Source organism: Hemicordylus capensis, chromosome 1, assembly GCF_027244095.1.
Source record: "Hemicordylus capensis ecotype Gifberg chromosome 1, rHemCap1.1.pri, whole genome shotgun sequence".
NCBI lineage: Eukaryota > Metazoa > Chordata > Lepidosauria > Squamata > Cordylidae > Hemicordylus > Hemicordylus capensis.
Genome location: NC_069657.1, coordinates 133708481 through 133727505, shown reverse-complemented (window position 1 = coordinate 133727505; position 19025 = coordinate 133708481). Strand labels below are relative to the sequence as shown.

At 43.1% G+C, this 19025-nt stretch overlaps 1 protein-coding gene across 1 annotated transcript in view; it reads right to left on the bottom strand.

Moving 5' to 3' along the window:
• Positions 1–18357, bottom strand: part of SLC25A22 (solute carrier family 25 member 22) — a 106329-nt gene extending 87972 nt beyond the window's left edge. The window contains exon 1 of the mRNA XM_053247987.1: positions 18006–18357. The gene's annotated coding sequence lies outside the window, so the exon portion shown is untranslated. The remainder of the gene's footprint in view (positions 1–18005) is intronic.
• Positions 18358–19025: the final 668 nt, after the last annotated feature.

Below are 19025 nucleotides of genomic sequence, written 5' to 3'. Positions count from 1 at the left end.
ATTTTTGCAAGTCACTTTGGCCTCCAAATAAACACAGTGGCCAAAATGTGGCCACAGTGGCCATTCCCCTATTAAGTGTAGAATCATTCCCCTATTAAGTGTAGAATCAAGTCACAGGGAATAGGGCTGTTTAAAGCGGCAAAAGGAATAGAATTCAGGGACCAAGATGGCAGTCTCAATTTCAAGCTGCAAACTGAAGCAGTAAAAGCTATAGGAGTTTTACTCACAGATCAATGGAAGGCAAGAGAGAAGAAAGTTGCTCTTTGATTCAGCCCTCTTGGCCCACTCACTGAAGAGCTCCAAGACTAATGGATAGCTTCCCCCGCCTCCCCGGGACTTCTCTCTTGCCAGGAACACAAGGCACAAAGTACTTTAGGCATTAGTATCTTCATTCTGCAACCCTTCTACTGAGCAAAGCAGACACCTCCCTATTCCCATGTCATAGGAGAGCTGCACTACAACTCCACTAAAAGAAGCTAATTCCCACCTTCTTCTGTGCTTGAACGTAATCTTTATCACAGCCTTTCACAATATAAGAGACTTTCCATGAGGCTCACAGCTACGCCTTGTGAGTGTGGTCTATGCTCTGTCACCCCATCTGCCCCAGACCATGGATTATAATGATCCATGCAAAGAGCAAAGAGCAGCTCAAGGCTGCATCTGTACTGCAGCAAACAACACACACAGATCCTTGCAGCCTGCATACAAGCCCAGAGGAGGCGGGGGGGGGGGGAGGTGAGGAAAAAATCCCATCACGTACTTCACGTTGCAAGAGAGGCACTAGCGAGCAAACTTACACATGCAAGTACATGGGCAGCAGTAGCTACATCTTTTCCTTCCATAACAAAATTCAGACCATCTGTTGAAACGTTTGTGAAAGCCACTCCCTCCCCTGGAAAAAGCTAGAAGCTCCCTTCACTTGTCTTGCTACAAGGCATTTCAAAGTGTTCTGTACTTGCCACTGTAATATTAGAGTCTTGGTTATATTCGCAAAGCAACAGCGGTGGTCAGTGTCTCCCGATTCTACTAAGGGCTTGGTAGAAATTGTACAAACCGTCAACTGCAAACCACTATGTGCAATGCAGTCTACATGAATAAAGGGTTTCACTAAAAGGAATGCAGTTTTATACAACAGCGCCGATTTTCGAGGAACTGGGTTCCAATTGTTAAAAGGAACTAGTTAGGGTTAGCCTGCAGAAGATTAAGAATGGATATGATGGCATTCTTCAAATATCTGAAGGGATACTACACAGGGAAGGCCAAAAGGCTTGTCCTTTGCTGCCCAAGGGCCAGATCTAGACCCAGCAGCAGGCTTAAATTGCAGGACGGCATATTGTTGCTGAACATTAGGAGAAACCACTTAATGCCAAGTCAAGAGCAGCTGGACAATGAAACCAATTACTCAGAAGGACGGGGCTCTCCTCCCGCATGGGGGATCTTAAATCAGAGGCTGCACAGCCATCTTTCTCCAGGCTCCAGCTCTGGGTTTCCTGCACTGAGCAGCAGGCTGGATTAGATAAGGCTCCTTCAACTCTATGATTCTGTTCAAAGCCATTGGCATTGCTCACATAAAAACTAAAAGCCACAGCCAAAAAAATCAGACTTAACAAGAACTCCTGCCACTAAAGCCTACAAAATGGGAGATGGCGAGGAGGTTGGTTCCTTAGATGCATTGCATAGGCAGAGTGCACGTCCACTAAACAGGGAAAAGGAAAACAAAAAGCATATAATTTTGAAATATGTTTATTTAGCTTGCCCAAAATGTATGCCTCTGGGCAGTTTACAGTAAAATTTGTTACATAGTGAAAATTAGGTCACAAGCCTGCTATTCAATTGGTGGAACAATTTCAGATATGTCTGTGCAGAACTGTAGACAACATTAATTTGCAACTTGCACCAGTACAAGCACTTTGGTATAGAGTCATCCCACTGGGCATGGACATACATGTACGAACATGTCTCAAGTGAGCCCTGAAGCACACAATGTTGTTTTGTTTATACTTTATGGCTCTTGCATAGAAGGACAATCTAACAAGAGAAGTATGAAGTCTGGCAATATTGCTGAAAGACTGTCTAGGATGCTGATGGGAAACTAAGTAAAAATGTAGATACTGTAGCATTGTTGTTTGTTTTGATCTACCTACTGCCTCAGTCAATGACAGTCAAAGTCAAAATGACACACATACACTCTCTCTGGACTACAGCTCTGTCATAATTTGTTTTATACACAGAATCGATCCAGACAATATGCCAATCCATGATTAAGGATATTTTACTGTTTGATGTGCTGCCTTAATCCATGGCTTGCAAATAGCTAGCAAATTAGAACTAGAAACATGATTTGATGTGGGTTTACAAACCATGGTTTGTACCAACATCTCAGAACTGACAAACCATCATTACCGCCATCACTCCACCTCAGAGGCCACTGCACCACAGAGATAGACACAAGTGAATTTATGGAGCAGACAAACAGCTTCAAACCATGGCTTGCTTGTCACATGTTCAGAAGCTCAAACCCTGGTTTGGATCGGAAAGTATGGTTGTGTATGAAGTCTGGACTGAGCCGAAGAAGAGAAGGTTGGAGGCAGGAAAATGGTGATGCCTCTAGAAGACTTCTAAAGCAATTACTTCACAGGTAAACCTGGTCCCAGCCTGAATGTTCTGCTATTAAACTGCAAATATTATTTCCCTCCTTCACGGGAAATGTTTTATTTTTTCAGCTTGACAGATGACAACAGGCCTGCTGCTCCACAGACACCAGTTACATGCAAAGTGTACACAGGGGATAGTTTGGGAATTGTTCTAGAGAAGAGCCATGCTGATGTGCAACAAAACACACTAAGATGCTTTAAAGATTCATTAGTTTATTGTAGCGGGAGCTTTCATAATCAAAAGCTTTTGATTATGAAAGCTCCCACTACAATAAACTAATGAATCTTTAAAGAATCCTAGTGTGTTTTGCTGCACATCGGCATGGCTCTTCTCTAGCACGATTCCTAAAGTATCCCCTGCATATGCTTCATATGAATGGAAGTAAACTATCGTGATGGCAGGTGCACACACTGTTAGAGGTTGTTGATTTTTACCCACAATAGGTAAAACAGCAGAGCACTAAGGAATGAGCACACACTCCAGTTACAGAGTAGGTAGCAGAGGATGGTTTGGATATTGCAGCTATTTAAAGAAAACACATGGAGATCCTTGTATAACTAAACACTAAATATTTATTGGTTAAATACACTTAGATAGGAAAGACCTATCTCTAATCTAAAGGACTACATAGTGGATAGGTAAGGAGAGAGAGAGAGATGTTTCCATCTGCTCTCTAGGAGGAAAGGAAGGATTGTGACTCAGCACAGGAAGGGCTGCAGAGTCAGTTCAGGGGTCATAGAGTAGGGACAGATAGGGAGACCCTGACTCACTCTCTCTACTCCCAATGCCCCTAGTGGTCATTAGGACAGTTGGTGCAAAAGGTTGATGCACTGGAAGTTCATCTCCAACACACACAGAGATTGAAGGGCACTAGGAAGTTGATCTCTAGTTTAGGCCTAGATGTCTCTTTATCAGCACACATGATAAGACAATTAAGCAGACAAATTGGGAAGCCATTGCATGTACCCAATTACTGGTTAGTGGCAGATATCCTAACTAAATATACTCAAGGAATCCACACTGAAATTAAAAGGACAAGTTAGGTATACTTAACTTGTTCCTGTAATTGTTAATGGGGCTTTGAGTAAATTTGGTCAGGATGCCAGACAGTGAACCTAGAATGCAAAACTCACACTACCACTGAATTACTACACATACTACACATTATAATCCAAGATGGCAGTTGCATAAGAGAGCATAATATATGAAGGCCAAGTTTCTAGGTGGCCTTGTCCCAAATTCTAGACATGGCTATCTGGTGGTGAAAGAAATCTACACACACAGAGAAACATTAATGACTACTTCATATAATCTAATGCTAAACTCTAGTAGTTCTGGGGCTGCCCCTTAGCACAAATCAAGCCCTGAAAGTTAGATGATCAGGAAGAAAAGGGAAGATTGGCTACCCAAGCTAAATAATATCCCAAAACCTAGTTCACGATTCTCCCCTTTTTTGCCTCTTTCTTCTGCCTCTGAATAACACATGCTTTTAAAACCCCAAGGATCTATTGTGAGCTGAACCAGAATATTCACTACATTCGCAAGCAGCACTATTTTCTCGGGCTTTCTGCTCAACAAAAGCCTGGGATGAATCACCATGTAGCCAGATGGAGCCATTTCTGGAGGGAGGGAGAGAGAGCAAGAACAAGGGCAGAATGATTAAAAAGTAAGAAGGATGTCGTGAAGTCAGTATTAAATATCATGGCTCTGATCTGAAATATTAAAACAAGGCAAGCAGCAAAAAATAAAACACTCAGGGTTGTTTTTTTTTTATTATTCAATCTAACTTGCTTCTGCACATGACCTAGGCACAAATGAAATATTTTAGGATTTTATACTAGCAGATGCTGCCAGGAGGAGACACTATGAGACCAGCAGGGACAGTTTCCATTCGAAAGAACAATATTGACACTTAGATTGTGTTATTTCTTCCATGCTTGATTGAAGCAGCAACATTAAAGCTGCAGTGTTCATGTTTTGCTATTTAGTAAGCAGAACCAAGCAGTTGGAATGGATCTTTTAACCTAAATAACCCCCAACGGATTTTTCTGGTATGCTGAAAAATGAAATGACACATAGGGGTGTGTGTGTGTGTGTGTGCGTGCGCACGCTTGATTGCATTTATCTTCACTTGTTACAATTTACTACTGGCCCCATGAAATGTTCTGCAGGTAATGAATGGAAACTTGATGGAAGATTATCTCTCTCTTTCTTGCCTGAAAAAGAGAAGGGAGTACTTTGAATACTAGCTGGCAAGAGAGTTAGATGATCGGAGCAAGGCTATACCTTGTGAACTCCCTTCAAAAGTAATTTCAGGTCATATAAGTCTCATTTTGCAACATTTTGCCAATGTAGCAAAATATTTTGATTAAAAACCAACAAAACACCTCAATCTAATATTCTCATCATGCTAGCACATCCCTTGTGATCGGCTGACATATCTCAAAAGCCAAAATATGTTGGTGGAGAAGACTTGGACTAAATTCTAAAGTGCTCCAGCTGGCATCATAATCGCACAGGACTGTGCTATAAAACCTGTTTGCATGCACCAATAATGTACCATGCCTGATCCTATTCACACACACACCAAACTGATGTCACCCCATCCCAAAGCTTCTATGGAGGCAGTCTTATGTCCTCTTCTGCCATCTCTCCATACTGCATGGAAAAAACAGATTAATCTAAATAAAAAGGGAGTGAGGCTGTTCACACATGCACCCAAAAGTGGGCTAAGGCACCCATAAATGGGCTAAGCCTCTTGTCTGCATGTGTGAAGCCATGGCACTCGAGTGGCTGACACCGGTGCCAGCAAACCTACCTGTGCAGCCACCCTCTTAAATGAGATTAAGGGGGCACTCGTTCCCTAAACCTCATTTCCCTGCTTATGTGCAGTGCTGGCTGCTTTTAGCCAGCGCTGCAGCCCAGTGCTGCTGGGATACCCATAATGCACCACACACTTGCATGGTGCATTATGGGAGTGCCAAAGGCCGGGAAAACACATCCCATCCCCCAAACCTCCATGCTGCCGCGATTGTCTGGATGATCTACCCGCCCAGAAAGCTATGAAGGATCTTCTGCAGGGAAGGAAGGTTTGAACAGACTTCCCCACCTCCCCCCATCAAGCCCTTTTCACTGATGGTGAGAAGGGGCTCACTGTGTTTTCACTCTTGCCTGCTATGTATAAGTAACTCAGTGGTGATATTTACCAATGCATTTCCAATCTGGTGGCCCATCTGCATCAATCTCAATGGCCACTTTGATGCAATGAAAACAATGGGATAACAAAGGATTGTTCTGAAAACAGAACTGCAAGGGATCCTTCTGCCTTGTCCTCCCCGTGCACATTATTACCTTGCTTAGTCCTCTTTTCTGCTTCCCTTCCATGCATGTAGACCAAGAGATCATGCACATGCAGTTTCTTCAGTAAAATTTCTTGGAAACATCAATGCCCAGAGCCTCATACAGAATAAGAGACTCTATGCATGTGCAGTTTCTCATGGAGAAAGGATACTGTAGCAAACATGGGAGAACAGAAATAATTAACACATATCACGCTTGCACACCACTTACCAAGATACTCAAAGCTCATTTATTAGGATCTTCCACTATGAAAGGGGGGGGGGGTGAATAACCACAAAAGCTGTCTAAATCTGCACTTACTGTGATAGTTTAAAGCTTACGTAAAATACTAGGATTAATATATATTGGATAATCCTTCCTCCGAACAAGAAGTGGCCACTATATACCCGCAGTGCTAAAACTGTATGAAGCCAAGCTGATAGCACAGTTACTCTATGGTGCCCAGCTCGGCCCCTTCCCCAACTTCTCCACTCAGCAATGCGTGCAATCAAAGTTCCTAAGAGCAATTCTTCAAGTACCAAGATGTGTATCTAACGCTATCCTGCGACTAGAGAAAGGCCTGATGAAAGTGGAGGCAAGGGTATGGATGACCATACTTAACTACTGGCTAAAGCTTTCCATTTCCCCCTCAGGCCTAGCCCCCCAACGCTATGTGATGACTTCCAGTCCAGTGGGAAATGGACAACTATGAATAAAATCAAATCCCTGGGCCTATCCCCACTTCAGTTAGTTAACTTGGGGTATGACCCGGCCAAGGCACTCATTAAGCAATGTATTATAGATATAGAGTGCAAATCTGACATAGGCAAGACCCCAAACTTCCCTGTCTGTGAAGGACTCAGGTATGTCAGCTCCCCCTTGCCATGCCTAACACAATTGGAAGTCCCAAAGTACAGGAGGGCCGTTACACTGGTGCACTGCCACGTGCTTCCCTCAGCTGTGATTGAAGGTTGTTATAGGAAGATCCCAATCTCAGAGCACAAGTACCCCTGTGGCTCAGGGCAAGTAGAAACAACAGGACATATTCTTCTGCAGTGCCTGTTCTACAGGGACATCCATGCCTCCCTCATCTTACCACTGTTACATGGCTATGCTGGGTGAACAGACCAGTTTTACACCTCTTTGCTGCTCTCCTATAGAAACCCTGCTGCCACCTACAGTGTCGCCAGGTTCTATGCGGCAGTGATTAATATCCACCAGACGATGACCTTCCATGCGTGCCCAGGGCCCACCTCTATGAACTAGAGCAGGGTTTCTCAACGTGTGGGTCCCCAGATGTTATTGGACTTCAACTCCCATAATCCCCAGCCCCAGTGGCCTTTGGTTGGGAATTATGGGAGTTGGTCCAATTACATCTGGGGACCCACACGTTGAGAAACCCCGAACTAGACGACAGCCACAGCTACTGCCTTAGTGTGGCAGCCCAACAACCTATAGACCCACAACTTCCTGGCTACTACTTTACTATATTTATTTTTATTTATTTATTCATTTTCTATACTGCCCTTCCAAAAATGCCTCAGGGAGGTTTACACAGAGAAATAATAAACAAATAAGATGGATTCCTGCCCCTAAAGGGCTCACAACTTAAAAAGAGACACAAGATAGACACCAGCAACAGTCACTGGAGGTACTATGTTGGGGGTGGATAAGCCCAGTTACTCTTCCCCTACTAAATAAAGAGAATCACCATATTAAAAGGCGCCTCTTTGCCAAGTTAGCAGGGGTAGTTATATTATATGTTATCCTATATTATATAATATCCTTTTAGCGCATATTAGCTCTTATTTTAGTGAACACGGTCATAATTTTATATATTTTAAATCTTTTAAAATCTTTAATTTTAAATCTTTTAAAATCTTTTCTTACTTTACAAGCATGCAACACAATCTAAGGTACTGCTACATGGTTTATTCCTATGCTTCTTATTGCAGCCATAGTTAAACCATTTTATGCTAGTAGTAGAATGTAGCCCAGAGTCTACTATGTCTCTTACTACAACCATAGCTAGATTTTTAGTGCAGTCTCAGTCTCATGCCTATATTTTATATTTTAAATTATTTTATGCTAGTTATGTATTTTAGCATCTTTTATATTTCTTAGTGTATATTTCAAATTATCTTATGATAGTAGTGTTTTTTAGAGTGTAAAATCTATTGCTACTTAGGTTTTAAAAAGTACTTTATGTTGGTCTGTGACTATAATAAAGATCGATGATGATGATGATATTGCATAATCCTATAATTATCCAATATAAAGGATAGTATAAATTGTGTACACTGCCTAGAGACGTATATATCAGGCAGTATATAAATATTTATTTATTTATTTATTTTATTACATTTATAAACCTCCCCATCCAGAGGCTCTGGGCAGTGTACAACAATTTTTTAAAAGACATAAAACTTACAATTAAAACAATGCTAAAAACAATATTAAAACAATTCAAAAATGAGCACCTCCGTCTTGCTTGGATTCAGCCTCAATTTGTTATCCCTCATCCAGCCCATTACTGCCCGTAGGCAGGCATTTAGGGAGTGAATGCCATTTCCTGATTATGAAGATGATGATGATGATAAGGAGAAATAGATTTGTCTGTCATCAGCATACTGATAACACCCTGCACCAAATCTCCTGATGACCTCACCCAGTGGTTTCATGTAAATATTAAAAAGCATTAGTGACAAAATAGAGCCCTGAGGGACTCCATATAATAGCTCCTGTTTTAAAGAAGAACTGTCACCAAGCTCCACCATCTGGAATCTGCCTGAGAGACAGGCAGAGCCTCCTATCCCCAATTCCCCCAGGCGATCCAGAAGGATACCATGGTCGATGGCATCGAACGCTGCCAAGAGATCCAAAAGAACCAACAGAGTCACACTCCCTGTGTTGATTCCCCGGTAAAGGTCATCTATCAGGCCGACCAAGGTAGACTCAACCCCATAGCCCGCTCTAAAGCCAGTTTGAAACGGGTCTAGATAATCGTTTCCTCCAAAACCACCTGGAGCTGGTTAGCCACCACTCTCTCAATCACCTTACCCAACCATGGGAGATTGGACCTATAACTGTCCATCACTGAGGGATCTAGGGAAGGCTTCTTAAGAAGTGGTCTAATAATTGCCTCCTTCAAACAAGGAGGTATCCTACCCTCCCTCAGCGATGAGTTGATGATATTAACTAAGCCATCTCCTACAATCTCCTTGCTAGATAAAAGCAGCCAATTCGGGCAAGGATCCAGAGAACAAGTGGTAGGCCGCTTCAAACTCCTCACAACCCGGGACAGCTCTGCTGGACACGAACCCGCAGAAGCAATGCACGCAGACCAGAATTTTTTTTTTTATTTTTTTGCCGCATGCACCGCCTCCGCATAAACTTTCAAATGGGCTCTATGCTGTGTCCTGTCACATTCAAGCCGAGTTCTCCTCCACTTGCGCTCCAGTCGCCTACCTTGCTGCTTCAGACCCCGTAACTCCTCTGTATACCAAGGGGCCACTTTTAAAGCATATAGGAAGGGAAGCTTAGGAGCAATCGCGCCTACTGCCCTGGTGAGTTCCCTATTCCAGGTTCCCACCAGGGCATCGGCAGAGTCGCTGGCAGGACCAACATCAAAACCCTCCAAGGCTTTTTGGAATCCTACTGGATCCAACAGCCTTCTCGGGTGGACCATCTTAATAGGTCCTCCACCTTATTAAGTATGACAAACAGGACTTATTAAATATGACAAACAGGCCAAGCTTTCAAAAATAGCTTCCTCTTCTCTAATCAACAGCACATGAACAGTTCAATACAAAGGAGCAATTACCAGAAAATAAGGAGACCTGCATTATGTTTCCTCATAGAAACATGAGCACATCTTGTGCATTGTATTCCTGCTTTAAAGTGTATGCTGCCTTGTAAAAGGGAGGACATAAGTAAAACCATGTTTCTCATACCTTTTGCCATGTAAGTTATTTTCAGAACTTTTTTTTAGTTGAGAAGTGGTATGTAAATATTCTAAATAATTTAAAAATAATGAAATAAAGTAATCCAGCAGTTTTCAGAGAACCAATGCAGTTCAAAATCATCCTGGTGTATTTACATTATGGTAGGGATTTTCTTAGGGATTTTCTACTCTGGTCAAAGAGTAGGGGCAAGAGATGGGGAAGCCCCAGGATGCTCTGTGTTATTTTAAGGCTGATTTACACATGCAGCAGAATGAGATGGCAAAGTCCTAAAATGACAGAATGGACAGCATAACTTCAGTCTACAGTACATGCGACAGTGAAAAATTTAAATACTTAACCCACGTTTTTTAAAAATAGGACAGGATAGAGAGCTCTCACCTAGTCCTCTCTTTTCTGCAAGCAGTTTCTGCTTGCAAGGTATTCTTACATAGGGGAGTATTTTTTTAAAGTGATTCTCCACCTGCTCTCTGAGGTGAGAGAGACCATCTCTCCACACAGCCCAATGAAATGGTGCAGTTCATCTTAGGACTATACCAATTCATTGGGCTGCATGGGTAAATCCAACTAATACACCGAGATATTTTAATGACCATTCCCTGAAGAAAATCTTATTTCTTGTCCACCCCAGGAGAACCTGCCCAGGAAACAATAGAGGTCAATTTCTGCAATTACCTATTGCTTCACTGCCTGGGCCCTGAAGGCCAAAGAATATATACTCATTTGCTGTTTCCTACCAACTTTGAAGGGGATGCCCACCCTTATGAAACTGCTCTTCAAGTCTTAGATGATAATTTCAATCCTACTTTGAATGCAAATCTGTTGTCCACCCCATTACTGATTCACCACATGATAAGGATGAGGCAGATGAACCACTTCCTGACAGCGTTTTAAGTGTGAGACAGGGTCTGCTTCTCCACATTATCAAATAAAACTTAATGGCCATGAAGTGCAGATGCTGGCTGATTCTGGTTCTCCAAACACTATCATTTCCCATTTACTTTACAAGGAACTCATTACATCAGATCTGCACCTGAAGCCTCCAGACATCCACCCATGGGGATATGGGGTTCCCCTATGACATAAATTGATACTTCACTGCTGTCCTGGAATACAATGAATGTACATACTACAGAAGAAAAAGTGTATGTGTCACAAAAAGGAGTCTCAATATTGAGCTGGAAACATCAGAAAGATCTACAGATAGCGTTAGACCCAAATAGCACAGAACCCGTATTACAGATGACAGAGCAGACATATGCTGATATGATTGCTGATTTCTCTGATGCTTTTGCTGACACTCCTGGCACTGCCAGACATTCAAATATAGAATTAATATAATATAATAATTAATAATAATAATAATTATTATTATTATTAATTAATATAATATAATATACCTGTACAACCAATATTCTGGACCAAAACAAAAAATTGAAATCTGAGGAGGTTCTCTCATACTGGATGATGGAAAGAAATTGAATCATTCGAGACTTTCAAGCATGCATGCTATGAGAAAAAGAAGGAAGGGAGTCTGATCTCAGGAAAGGAACTTGAGAAGAATCTGATCTTGCCTCCAGTTTTGATCTCACAGATGAGACTGATGAAAGTGATGGACAATTCTCTGTACCAGAAAACAAATCACTAACAGTTCCTCAGACAGAAACTCCAAGAATTAGAAGAAATGTGCATGACAGGAGACCACCTAAAAGACTTCAAGACTTTGTCACCAAATTTAAATGAATTCAATTCTGATTGTTATAAAGCAGAGGGATGTGTTGTATTCTATCTAGCAATCTTTTCTGTTTTGTTAATTAGATGTTTGTCTCTGTGGGAATCCTGCAGAGTGTGTGGCGGGTAGAGTAAGAAAGGAAAAGGGAAGGAAAGGAGAAGAAGAAAAGTGGAGTTCTGAATAAAGCTTAATTAAACAAACATAAGATTTATTAAGTGTTTACGAGAGAAGCAGCTATAAAACACCCATAAACCCCACTGCTTCCTACACTACACGACTTGCAAGTTCAGTCACTCTACATATTCGTGGTTTCAGGCTTAATGTATTTTCTGAAGCTCTGTGCCTTGTTTTTTCCTTAGCTTTCTTTCTTTCCCACAAGTTCAAATGTTCTCCCACTGCTTGGCCTCCTTCAAAGTGAAATATTGTGCAATGCTCTGCTGGAAGGGGATTATATAAACTCATGTACTTTTACAAAAATATATCACCACTTCTGCACACTCTCATTGCACGTATCCAATCTTCAGGATCTTTGGAGCCCAACATTCCTATTCAGTCTTAGAATATCATTGCACAGAAACCCAGAATATACAGTACAATCAACCAAACACACACACACACACACACACACACACACACACACTTGCTAAGCTCACTTTCCAAGCTGATAAGCAAGGAGGGCAATCAATGTTACCCATCATCAAGCACTAAATTACAAACATTTAATACTTTGCTTGCTAAAACCATTGCTAATCTACTCATACTTTAGAATCTGCTTTGCATCTGGGTGATGGGGAAAGAAGATGCCTTAGAAAACATTTTTTTTAAAAGAACAATATGTCTGGTATCAATCACTAGCCCCTATTTGACTGTGGCCACCTAATGCAATTGACAGTGACCACCTAATGCAATCCAGATTAATTAGGACCAAATTACAAATTAAAATTGTCATAAAGAGATGGGCTGAAAAACAGTAGTAGGGGCACCTATGCAGATCAGAACCATAGGGTGGGCAGGGGTTCCATTTCCATTTCCCCAGCAAAATTCCCCCTTCCCCGAAGTGATTGCCACAAATAACCATTTCAGTGGGCAGCCATCTTTGATAGCGAATTGATATGAGAGGAAAGTGTTACCCTTCTTCCTGTGGTCTCCATCTACATTCCCCCAGGACTGCTTTTTGTGGGGGTGGGAACATAGAGATTTCCACTTTTATTATTTACAATATTTATATCGCACTCTTCCTCTAAGGAGCCCAGAGTGGTGTACATGCTTATGTTTATCCTCACAGCACCCCTGTGAAGTAGGTTAGGCTGAGGGAGAGAGAGAGAGAGAGAGAGAGAGAGAGAGAGAGAGAGAACTGTCTCAGAATTACTCCGTGAGCTTCATGGCTGAATGGGGATTTCAATTTGAGTCTCCCCAATCCTAGTTCAACACTCTAACCACTACACCACACTGGCTCTCTAAGTCAATCTCTTAATGTTGGTCTAAATGCAACAAGTCGTTTGACATATATGCTCATATAGCACTTTGCCACTTTGATCCTAAACATACTCTCTTGGAATTAAATCTAGTGATGCCTACTTCACTAGGCAGCCTTGTTTAGAATGGTGATGGTGACAGCAGTAACAGCAACAATACAGGATATGCTTTACAAGCTTAATATGTTGCTCATCCCAGCAGGATGGGGAAGGTTGCTATGAGTCCCCTACTACGGATGAAAAACTGGGACCAAATAACCTGACACCAACCACTGCCTAGTGAGTACATACCTGGGTGCAGATTGGAATCCAGGTCTAAGCCCACCATTTCATTCACACAATCAAAAACTGTGTTCTATCTGGGTTTGGGAGTTGTGTGCACTCCCAATTTTTGGTTGCAGGGAATAGAGATGTGCCTGACTTGCAATTCAACATGTGATTTAAGTTGGAACACATCCCCGGCCCCTTTAAAGTGGAGAGAGAAAGTACATACCTGCTCCATCACTCACCACCACTTCCTGAATTGCATGCATGGAGCCCATATGTGTGCCAGTGTAACGCTAGGGCAGCTGGGGGAGAGTGCCACTGGCATGCAAAGATAGTTAGGAAGAGCGCTTCCGATTCAGGAGGTGGAGGCGAGTGGCAGAGGAGCAGGTATGCACCTGCTCTCCTCTGCTTTAAAGGGGCCAGGGATGTGTTCCGAATTGTGTGTCGAATTGCTACTTGTACACATCCCTAGTAAGGTAAGAGGAAAACCTGGGTAGAAATGATTGTGTGGAAGCAAGGTAGGAGAAAAACCTGGGTAATTTTTCCTACTACCTTGCTTCCACACTATCATTTCTACCCAGGTTTTCCTCTTACTTCGCTTCTACACAACCGAAAATTGGAAGCACACACAGCTCCCAAGCCCAGGCAGAACAGTTTTTGATTGTGTGAATGACCTCACTGAATCACACTGGCCATGATATAAACTGGTTAGTTGTGACATAGGAACATAGGAAGCTGCCATATACTGACTCATACCATTGGTCCATCTAGCTCAGTATTGTCTTCACAGAGTGGCAGCGGCTTCTCCAAGGTTGCAGGCATGAATCTCTCTCAGCCCTATCTTGGAGATGCCAAGGAGGAAACTTGAAACCTTCTGCTCTTCCCAGAGTGGCTCCATCCCCTGAGGGAAATTTCTTACAGTGCTCGCACTTCTAGTCTCCCATTCATATGCAACTAGGGTGGGCCCTGCTTAGCTAAGGGGACAAGTCACGCTTGCTACCAGAAGACCAGTTCTCCTCTTAGTAGTGACTAAGCACTAGTGAAATAAATGAGACTATTTAATCTGGATCCTGCCCACCAAATCTCATTCTAAGCCAAAATTCTTTCTCAACATGCAAGTCTCCCAAATCTCACCATACATTTAACAGTGCTATTAAGTTATAGGCAGGAATTCAGCAGGTGAATCTTACAGGCATGGACTTGCGGGAAGGGGGAAGCTGGAGGGGACTAGCCAACTATATTCCTAGATGCAAGAACACCAATGTTTACCACCAGCCAAAAGAAAGAAACCACTCTAAATATATGGGCTGTAGATAGTTGGATATGGATTCTGAAGGCTTGGGTTCTAATTCCCACACAGTCATAAAAGTCGATGAGTGATCTTGGGCCAGCCACCATTCCAGCCAAACCTACCTTGCAGGGTTGCTGGAAGATAAAATGGGAGAGACCCTCACGTACGTTATCCTAAGCTCCCTGGAGGACAAGTGTGATAAAAAGGTATAATACACACAAACACACTTCTTTTCTCAGCCACCATGATGAGCTGGTAAGGAAAAGAGGCACACAGAAAAATGCACTTGCCTCAGGCTCCTCTTAAAGAGAGATGCAGCTCCTTATTAATAATTTATCACTTCATTTCAATTGGGTGCCAGTGGCTGTGATGTAACCTTGTTTAAAAATGGGTAACTAAGAACCCAGCCATTTTGCTACAGAATTTTTGCACATAAAGTTCACCACAGCTGCTCCGAGACTGAAGAGCGACAATGTGTTTGAACACTGTCTTGTTGTGCTAGGTGCTGTACTGAGCACATATCACTGCATGAAACAAAACAGATGAACTAAGAAGCTGCAAGTCTAAACAGATGAATAAATAAAGGGGAAAAGGAGAGTCTGGGCCAGTGCAGGGTAAACTGCCATATTCAGGGTCACGTGTGGCTGGGCAGAGCCAAGATCCTTCTAGTTTCCTGCACTGTAATCCAGTCCCCACTCTAACCTAGAAAATTGATGTGAATAAGTTACACAAGCCAAAATAAATTGGCCTATTAGGGTGCTTTCCAGATTACACCCTAGAACAGCAGTAAAATGCTTTTTGGCTTGGCAGGATTGTATTGAACACGACCCCCAGAATCTCAAACTCCTAGAGTGGGAAAATACAGCTATTTTTCTGCAACGGACTTACAGTGTTGCAGCACTATCACAAAGATAATATCCAAAAGAAGGCATCGGAAATGTGAACGGCACCTTGCTATCAGCACAGGGACTGCGGTGTCACAACACAGGAAGTATGGAAGCACACTTAGCAGATTTGTAGTGACACTGTGGTAAGGGTTAATCTGGAAAGTGCCCAAAGCCCCGTTCTTCATTTTGACATCTTTGAAAAAAACCTTCTGAGAATGCCTTGGTGCATAGAATGGGAAAGCAAGTTGGCCCTGGGGCTAAACACGACTAAAACAATAAGGCTTTGTAGTACTTGAAAGACAAACACACTTATTGAAGCATAAGTTTTTGTGAACTAGAGTACACTCCATCAGATGCATCCCCTTTTACTAGCTATGTGCAGAATGAACGCTGCGACCTTGAGTAAGACACACCATGTTCCAGTATGCCTGCTTTACACCGTCTTGGAGACAGGATTCCAAACTGTCCTGCACACAAGATAGGCTCCTGACATATAATTAATCTGTAATCCCAACAAAGGGATTCCTTAGATCCCATGTCTCATCATAGCTTTCAGCCTTGGTATCCTGAATTATAGAACACACATCTTCCAATTCACACTTTTTAATATTAGAAATGTGATCATTCACAGATCCAAGACTGTGTGCAAGTAGATTCCATCGATCAGGCTTTGTTGCAGCAGCTCTCTGGTTTTATATCATGCTCTGGTCATATATATGTCTGGATATCAACCACAACATGGGTGCATTCCACCCTGGTTTCTTGATTAAAACAAAAAGCATACATGTATCTGACTGGATCTGGCAAGCCATGCCTACCTTCTCCCTTAGGGTGGGGGGAGACTCTGAGAATGTGCCACGCTGCTTCCAGCATGTAGGAGGTGGCAGGAGAGAATATCCTGCCTGAGAGCAAGGTCGGAGGACCTTGTCTAGACCAGTTTCTGCTAAAGCTCTCCCACAGCAAATCATATATTTCTGACTTGCTCTCTGGAGGCAACACATCGTGGACAAGACAAAGCTATCAAACAACATGAACCCCTGAACTTTGCAGGTTTTGTTAATACATGCAAGTTACTGGATGTATATTTATTTATTTATTTGATTTATATACCGCCCTTCCAAAATGGCTCAGGGCGGTTTACAATTATATACCCAGGACATTCTTTCAGAGTCCCAGAGGTTCTACTGAGCATCAATTGGTTAGTGGATGGCAAGGACATGTTTACCCAAGGGCAAAAAAAGAGGTTGAGTCAAAGAAGCAACGTTACCTTCAGCATTCATCACTAAGGAATGAAAGTGAATGACAATGCATTTAAAAGTAACTACCTCCCCTTCCCCCTACCTCAAACACTGAACACATGAAATGAAAGTCACATCAACACAATCTGTGTAACATAACTAGAATGGAGCATATGACTGGCTTGTGAAAGGTCAGGAAAGCAGCTAGGGCAGCAATCCTATGCCCACTAATTTGGGAGGACGCCCCACTGAACTAAGTGGGGTTTACTTCTGAATGAACACCCATAGATAGGATCAGGCTGTCAAATATCACAAGTGAGAAATTTAGAGGGGTTTGACCCACCTGCCTTCTTCATACTCGATTCACTGCACATCCCTAATGCTTCAGTACCAAGCTTCTGCTGACATTTCTCCCTTTCTAACTAGCACAGTTGTTTGGTGTTTTTTTTTTTTTTAAGGCATAAAAACTACCCTAAAAATCAAACACAAGCAGTTATTCTGGTTCATGGTGATACTCTCGAAAGAAGAACGCCCAGCTCCCCCACACGTTTGATGAGAAACCTAGGCTCCATTCAGATTTTTCAGGTGCTCCTAGGAGGCTGCATTGTTTTGCTTTGCTTTGTTATAAGCAAGGAAAGATGTAGTAAAGATAGAAGGAGCATTTTAGCACGAGATTCTCCCTTTCCGGGAGAAGGGCCAGGAGGCAACAGATCTCTGGGAAAGGAAGAGAAAAGCTCTCTCGGGCAGAGTTGAGAGAGAATGAGCCATCCTCACTCCGCTTGCTTGGTATTAACAGAGGAGTTCATTGCAGGCACCAATATTTAATCCCGCCGCTTCTGCATTTCAGGAGGAGAAAAGGACACACGCACACTATGTGGGAGTCTAATCCCTGCCGGGTTGCAACCACCGAACGCGCTGCAGGCTAATGCAATGAGAAGAGAGGGATCGGGGGAGGGGGGGGAGAGAAGGGAGCTGTATTTGCAAATCGTCAATAGCAACGACCAAACGATACAATCTCAGGAGCTCATCCTCCCGTCGTCGGGTTGAGATAGAGAACCCTGCAAAAAGCATATGGGAGATGAGGCTCCCGCCTCCCGCCCTACATCTGGCATCACCCAGCAAAAGAGAAAGGGGGTTAAAAGGAATGGATAGCACTCACCGAGCGATCAGCCCCCTGCAAACCGTTGGGGTGCCTGTCCTTGCTCCGCCTCTGTCGGGAAACAGCCGGGAAAACACCAGTCTCCCTGGGTATGTGTCTCACTCTTTCCCTCCCTCGATTCTGGCTTTTCCTTTAAGTGGTACAAACCAGGATGTCCGTACAGCTTCTTTCACAGCTCTAGCTCGGCGCTGCCGCCTCTGGCCGCTGGCTAGAATTGCAGGCACTTTCCCCACAACTCTCTTCGTTCGACATAATAGTCCACAGCGGCAGGCTGGGAGGGCTCACGTGCGATCGGCCGCGTCAAAACTCTCTCTCTCGGTAGGAGCACTTACGCACGCCTCCCTACAGCGGTGCATTCCTGCCACTGTGAGAAGAAGGAGGGCTGCTCACGTCAGAGCACGCTCATGCTCGGCGGCTGAGATCAGATTCCTCGGCTGCCACGCAGCACGCGCGCACACACGCACAATGAAAATGCTCCTGTCTTGGTAGACATGAATAACGGGGAAGCAGGGAACAGAGTAGAGTTATAGGCACTTGGGCTCTCCCCTTCACCGCTTAGAAACTGCATTTTCCAGAAATGCACTCATTTGAGACGTGGAAGTCCTGCAGTACTACTGAAGAATCGAAGGCCACCGTTCTACATACACACACTTGAGAACAAGTCCCATTGAAATCACTGAATATTACTCAGTAAACATGAATAAGATTGGGCTGCATATGCCAGCCATATACCTCACACTCTAAATGGTGATAATTATTTCTTGGTAGCCCCAATTTTTCCATTCCAATTCAGAGAGAGGGTTTAGATCTGCCTGTCCTGGATGGGGTTACACACTCCCTGAAAGATCAGGTATGTAGCTTGGGAGTACTTCTGGACCCAAACCTCTCCCTCATATCTCAGACTGAGGCAGTGGTCAGGAGCACTTTTTTATCAGCTTCAGCGGATACCTCAGCTACACCCATTTTTGGAGGTAAGTGACCTTAACACAGTGGTGCATATGCTGGTGATCTCCAGGCTTA